Genomic DNA, 6,882 nt, shown 5'->3' with positions numbered 1-6,882 from the left:
TGCCAATAGAAAAACAGCGCTTTAATGACGCAGTAGAACTATACCCTCCCCCTCATTATCATAACACAACAGGTGTTTGTTTGTTTGTTTATTATCACTTACAAGAACATTTTGTGGGCATGAGGAGGAGGAGGGACTAGGACAGGAGGCGGAGGGACTGGTTCAGGTGGGCGGTGCTAAGGTGAGAACCATGTACACTTAATGAACTGGAGTCGTGTCCACATAAAAACATAATTTTAACACTTTCTGTACACTTTTTTGAAAAAAATCTTCCTCCTAGTATAACCATAATACCTGATGATCATGTTTTAGGGGGGGGGGGATCACTGAAAATCACGGCACCCCGTCTTTAACGTTGAGGTCACTGCAGAGGTCGTGTAAGCTGGTGTGCTGCTCACCACATGTTTCTTTTCAGGACTGAAACAAAATAAGTCACATCATCTTTAGAATATCGTTTTGTCTTAGATATTGATTTCCATATTGTTTTCCATTCTCTAGTCAGTTCAGTCAGATTAATTTTTATGTTAATCTTACCTGTTTTTGTATCCCTCATAGAATTTTTACTCTGGATTCACGCATCTGATGTTTTCCACACTGGAGATGCATCAAATAATATTAGTGACAGGTAATACAAAAACACACAATGATTGGGCCACTGTTTAGATTGAGAACATTCTGCTTACATAATCTCCCTGTGAGGACAGAAGGGACTTGCTTCATACAGTGTTATGTTCATGTAGTTGACTACTCCATTTAAACATTTGCAGGAACGTATATTAACAAGTTGACCTGTGGAATGAAGGGATACAACACAGTTAGGCGTTAAAATAATTAAATATAAACCGTAATCTGTGTTTTTAAAACCACTGTTGACAAACTGCATTAGCAGACAGATTTAAAGTAAGCCCTCCAGAAGTAAAGTAAACCAACAGAACACATATGAATAGACAGCAAAAATTAGGCTTTTGACGATGATCGAACTGTAAAATGCATGACTTCCAGCTCAATCAAACAATCTTCTAATAATTAGAAATGGCTGTGGCTGGTATTATCTAAAGCGACTTGATGTACAACAATATACATTTCTGTAAAAGCCATATTAGCCTACCTTGTACATGAAGAGCAAGTAGGTAGACGAGAAAGGTGATGACAGTTGATTTCATTATGGCCATAATGGAGAGATGCTTCTTCAGGGGCTTTTATTTTTCCAGTGTTGATAATGTGAGAGATGCCCATTCACCTGGCTCAGTCAAAAGACAAAAAAATCATCCCTAGCTCTTTTGGGGAAATTCTAGATCCAGTAGAGTGAAAGTGGAGCTCCTAAGAGAACCCGTACCAGACAAAGGAATGCTATTTTCCATTTCTTAGTTTATCTAAGGGACGCTGATCGAGTGATAGCCTTTTTGCTGAGTCCAGAATACAAGGAGTTACAGTAATAGGCGTGAGAAATGAAGGCATTAATTACCTTTTCAAGGTCTGCAAATGACAGGAATGATTGAATTTTTTTAATGTTTCTCAACTGGAAGAAGCAAGACTGTACTACTTTAGTCACTTGTCCATCAAAGGACAGGTCAGAGTCGAACCACACACCTAGATTGCCTAGCTGTAACTGGATAGAGAAGGTGGAATTTGGGGGGCCAAATAGGAGGATCTCAGATTTTGCCTCGTTTAGCTGGAGGAAGTTCTAGGACATCCAGCACTTAATGTTGGAGAGACATGCGAGGATCCGGGATATAATTATTGCATGCATCGTCATGTTTGAGTGGGATTTATAATTGGGAATCATCTGCATAACAGTGGAAATTGATGTTTTGGTTTTGTCTGGTACGGGTTCTCATAGGAGCTCCACTTTCACTCTACTGGATCTGGAGTTTCCCCAAAAGAGCTAGGGATGTTTTTTTGTCTTTTGACTGAAGTGGTGAGTGGGCACCTCTCACATTATCAACACTGGAAACGATACAAGCACCAGAAGAATCATCTCTCCATTATGGCCATCATGAAATCAACTGTCATCACCTTTCTCGTCTGCCTGCTTGCTCTTCATGTACAAGGTAGGCTAATGTGGCTTTTACAGAAATGTATATTGTTGTCTCCGCCAGGCCGAAAGGCATGGCGAGAGAGTATGTTTTCGCCCCTGTCCGTCCGTCCGTCCGTCCGTGTGTCCGTGTGTCCGTCCGTGTGTCCTGTCTGTGTGTTACCACCAAATCTCCGGCACCGTTGGCCCGGTCGCTGCGAAACTGTGCACACACACTCCCTGGATGCCAATTCAGAACCTCTGCCTCACATTTTTCACATGGGCCTGTTATAGCGCCACCAGGAGGCCGATTTGTGCAAAACCCATTTTTTCCCATTACTCCTACAGTTTTTAACCAAACCTCATGCAAATCGGTACACAGTATCTCTATAGTCATGTGATCAACCCTGATCTGTCCGATTTCCCATATTCCATCCTCATTGGCTAAGGTTACCATCCAAAGTTTGCAGGATTGGTCCGTTTTGAACAAACTGCCTCAAATCATGAACGCAGCTTGCCATTTGCATAAAATTGCACACGCACATTCCCACTAGGCCGAGGAAGAAATGGCACTTAAAACTTTTCACATCAGCCTCATGGTGGCGCTATAACAGGCCGATTTGCATTTTTAACTATAACTGCACCGATCTGCGTGAAACTTTGCACGCCTACTCCCTAGAGGCCAAGGAAAAACATCTGCACTGCATTTTTCACATCTGCTTTTTACAGCGCCACCAGGAGGCCGACTTATGTCAAATACATTTTTGGATATTAATCCTTCAGATTTTATCCAAACATCACACAAATCGGTACACAGTATCTCTATAGTCATGTGATCAAGACGCATCTGTCCGATATTTCATATTCCATCCTGATTGGCTAAGGTTGACTTCCAAAGTTTGCAGGATTGGTCCGTTTTGAACAAAATGTCTGAAATCATGAACGCGGCGTGCGATTTCCGTGAAAATTTGCACGCACAGTCCCACTAGGCCGAGGAAGAAATGCCACCCTTTTCACATTGGCCTATTATAGCGCCACCAGGAGGCCACAATAACTTACCTGACCTGGCGGAGACCTGTGCTCCGAGGAGCACTTTTTCTAGTTGTACATCAAGTCGCTTTGGATAATACCAGCCACAGCTATTTCTAATTATTAGAAGAGAGTCAAAAAGCCTGATTTTCGCTGTCAATTCATGTGTGTTCTGTTGGTTTACTTTTCTTCTGGAGAGCTTACTTTACATTTGACTGGTAATGCAGTTTGTCGACAGTGGTTTTAAAAACACAGATTACGGTTTATATATTTAATTATTTGAATGCCACTGTCAGACTAACTGTGTTGTATACCTTCATTCCACAGGTCAACTTGGTAATATACGTTCCTGCAAATGTTTAAATAGAGTCAACCACATGAACACAACACTCATCAAGTCATATGAGGTGTATGAAGAGGGTCCCTTCTGTCCTCACAGGGAGATTATGTAAGCAGAATGTTCTCAATTAACAGTGACCTAGGTTATATATCTGTGAGATGCCATTCGTTTACACACTGTTTTTGTATTATCTGTCACTAATATTATTTGATGCATCTCCAGTGTGGAAACAGCGATAAACAGAACATGTGTGAATCCAGAGTCAAAATTAGGAAGGTATATCTACAAGCGTCACAAAAACAGGTAAGATTAACATTAAGATTAATCTGACTGAACCGACTAGAGAATGAAAACAATATGGAAATCAGTATCTAAGACAAAACGATATTCCAAAGCTAATGGCACTTTTTTTGTTTCAGTCCTGAAAAGAAACATGTGGTGAGCAGCACACCAGCTTACACAACCTCTGCAGTGACCTCAACGTTGATGGTGGTGGTGGTGGTGAGTCAACCTCACAGCCAATTCCACAACTCTGATGAGTATAGGAATCAGGGTCAATTCTTGACCAATGACTCCGAGAGTCAAAATGCTTGGAGTGGACACTCTTCAACACTGTTGTTTCTGGGATTTTCTTTCCTTTCTTTTTACAGTGTGGTATCTAAGGGGTGAACGATACGTCTCCCAAATTGTCTCCCCAAAGTATATGTGAAGTACAGTAAAAGCTGAGTGAATCATCAAGGAAAGTTACCACCCCAGCCACAATCTGTTCACGCCGCTAATGCGGCCACGGCCATGGTAAGCACTACCGATGTATCCGATGGTATATATTATATACCACCAGATTTTGGAACAGTTTCTACCTGGCTACCATCAGACTGTTGAAGTCTGTGCCACGCTGTCCTGATGAGACAAGTCACCATAAATGATTTTCTTTTGTGATTACTGTGTAAGACTTTATGACTGTACACTCTGCCACGGCTTTGATGCTACTTTTGATTGCCCTTTATTGATTTTTCATAAACATAAACAAATTTGATTAAGTTGAATCGTTCTTGGTGTACTGTATTTTATATTGCCACTGTAAAGCACTTTGTAACCATGTTTCGAAAAGCGCTTTATAAATAAAGTATATTATTATTATTATTATTATTATTATTATTATTATTATTAGTAGTAGTAGTAGTAGTAGTAGTAGTAGTAGTAGTAGTAGTAGTAGTAGTAGTAGTAGTAGTAATTTTTACATGGCCTTCATGGCCTCCATGAAATTCCTGACCGGGTGTCACTGTCTGTAGGAGAAGCAGACCGGGGTTTCCCCAGTGTGCATCTCATGCAGGAGATGACGTGAGGGAAACGAAAGAGAAACTAGGACATGGAAAATGACATTCCTTTGTCTGGTACGGCTTCTCATAGGAGCTCCACTTTCACTCTACTGGATCTGGAGTTTCCCCAAAATCACTAGGGATGATTTTTTTGTCTTTTGACTGAAGTGGTGAATGGGCATCTCTCACATTATCAACACTGGAAACGATACAAGCACCAGAAAAAGCATCTCTCCATTATGGCCATCATGAAATCAACTGTCATCACCTTTCTCGTCTGCCTGCTTGCTCTTCATGTACAAGGTAGGCTAATGTGACTTCTATAGAAATGTTTATTGTTGTACACCAAGTCGCTTTGGATAATACCAGCCACAGCTATCTATTTCTAATTATTAGAAGATTGTTTGATTGAGCTGGAAGTCATGCATTTTACAGTTCTATCATCTACTTTTTAGTGTCAAAAAGCCTGATTTTCGCTGTCAATTCATGTGTGTTCTGTTGGTTTACTTTTCTTCTGGAGAGCTTACTTTACATTTGCCTGGTAATGCAGTTTGTCGACAGTGGTTTTAAAAACACAGATTACGGTTTATATATTTAATTATTTTAATGCCACTGTCAGACTAACAGTGTTGTATACCTTCATTCCACAGGTCAACTTGGTAATACACGTTCCTGCAAATGTTTAAATGGAGTAATCAACCACATGAACAAAAAACTCATCAAGAATTACCAGGTGTATGAAGAGAGTTCCTTCTGTCCTCAAAGGGAGATTATGTAAGTATAGGTTGTAATATAGTTTGTGAGATGCCATTCGTTTACACATTTTTGTATTACCTGTCACTAATATTGTTTGATGAATCTCCAGTGTGGAAACAGCGATAAACAGAAGATGCCTGAATCCAGAGTCAAAATTAGGAAAGTATATCTATGACTATGAGCGTCACAAAAACAGGTAAGATTAACATTAAGATTAATCTGACTGAACTGACTAGAGAACGGAAAACAGTATGGAAATCAGTATCTAAGACAAAACGATATTCTAAAGCTGATGTCACTTATTTTGTTTCAGTCCTGAAAAGAAACATGTGGTGAGCAGCACTCCAGCTTACACGACCTCTGCAGTGACCTCAACGTTAATGGTGGTGGTGGGGAGTCAACCTCACAGCCAATTCCACAACTCTGATGAGCCTAGGAATCAGGGTCAATTCTTGACCAATGACTCCGAGAGTCAAAATGCTTGGAGTGGACACTCTTCAGCACTGTTGTTTCTGGGATTTTCTTTCCTTTCTTTTTACAGTGTGGTATCTAAGGGGTGAACAATACGTCTCCCAAATTGTCTCCCCAAAGTATATGTGAAGTACAGTCAAATCTGAGTGAATCATCAAGGAAAGTCAAGAAAGACAATCTGTTCACGCCACTAATGCGGCCACAGCCATGGTAAGCTACCGATGTATGGTATATATTATATACCACCAGATTTCTGAACAGTTTCTACCTGGCTTCCATCAGACGAAAAAGTGCCACGGTGTCTGACTCCTGATGAGACAAGCCACCATGCACAAATGATTTTTTCTGTGATTACTGTGTAAGACTTTATGACTGTACACTCTGCCACGGCTGTGATACTTCTTTTGATTGCCCTTTATAGATTTTTCATAAAGCATGCACCTGACATATCTGTCAAGACTGTTAGTACAACAGCTGGAGTTTTTTACTGCCTCATGCCACCATGCACCTCATGTACGTATATCATGCACCTTACACTGCCATGTTGATATCGGATCTGTTTTTTTCTTTCTTTCTCTTTTCACCTTTCTTGAACTGCAGTGCAGTGCTGCACCCAGTTCTTTATGCCAGCAAACCTGTGTTGTGACAATATAGTTGAGGACACACGCACACACACGCACACACACACACAGACACACACACACACACACACACACGCACACATGAGCTGGACTCTGTGCAAATCGCTCCATGGACTTAAATACACGCGCACACACATGAAACATATACAAACACATGCTGGGTGCTCCACAAGTATGGAGAGGACATTGCTTTATTTTAAAGTCTCTTTTAAATGTTTATCTTTTTATCTTTTATAGAATTGAAGTACTTTGCTAGGTGTTTTAATTGTGGTGTTTATTTATGTATTGTCTTGTTTGAATGTATGCATTGAC

The 6,882-nt window shown here is 40.5% G+C and overlaps 2 long non-coding RNA genes across 2 annotated transcripts; both read left to right on the top strand.

Moving 5' to 3' along the window:
- The first annotated feature begins 1,941 nt into the window (after nt 1-1,941).
- LOC308074862 lies at nt 1,942-4,379 on the top strand. Its single transcript, XR_013932135.1, has 4 exons — nt 1,942-2,051; nt 3,371-3,491; nt 3,606-3,686; nt 3,803-4,379. It is a non-coding gene; the product is annotated as an uncharacterized lncRNA (long non-coding RNA).
- Nucleotides 4,380-4,880: 501 nt separating this feature from the next.
- On the top strand, nt 4,881-6,882 carry LOC308074861. Its single transcript, XR_013932134.1, has 4 exons — nt 4,881-5,005; nt 5,353-5,476; nt 5,568-5,654; nt 5,772-6,882. It is a non-coding gene; the product is annotated as an uncharacterized lncRNA (long non-coding RNA).

Source organism: Gymnoscopelus braueri (genome assembly GCF_963280865.1).
Source record: "Gymnoscopelus braueri genome assembly, chromosome: 19".
NCBI classification, from domain to species: Eukaryota; Metazoa; Chordata; class Actinopteri; order Myctophiformes; family Myctophidae; genus Gymnoscopelus; species Gymnoscopelus braueri.
This window is presented reverse-complemented; position numbering and strand designations above follow the sequence as displayed.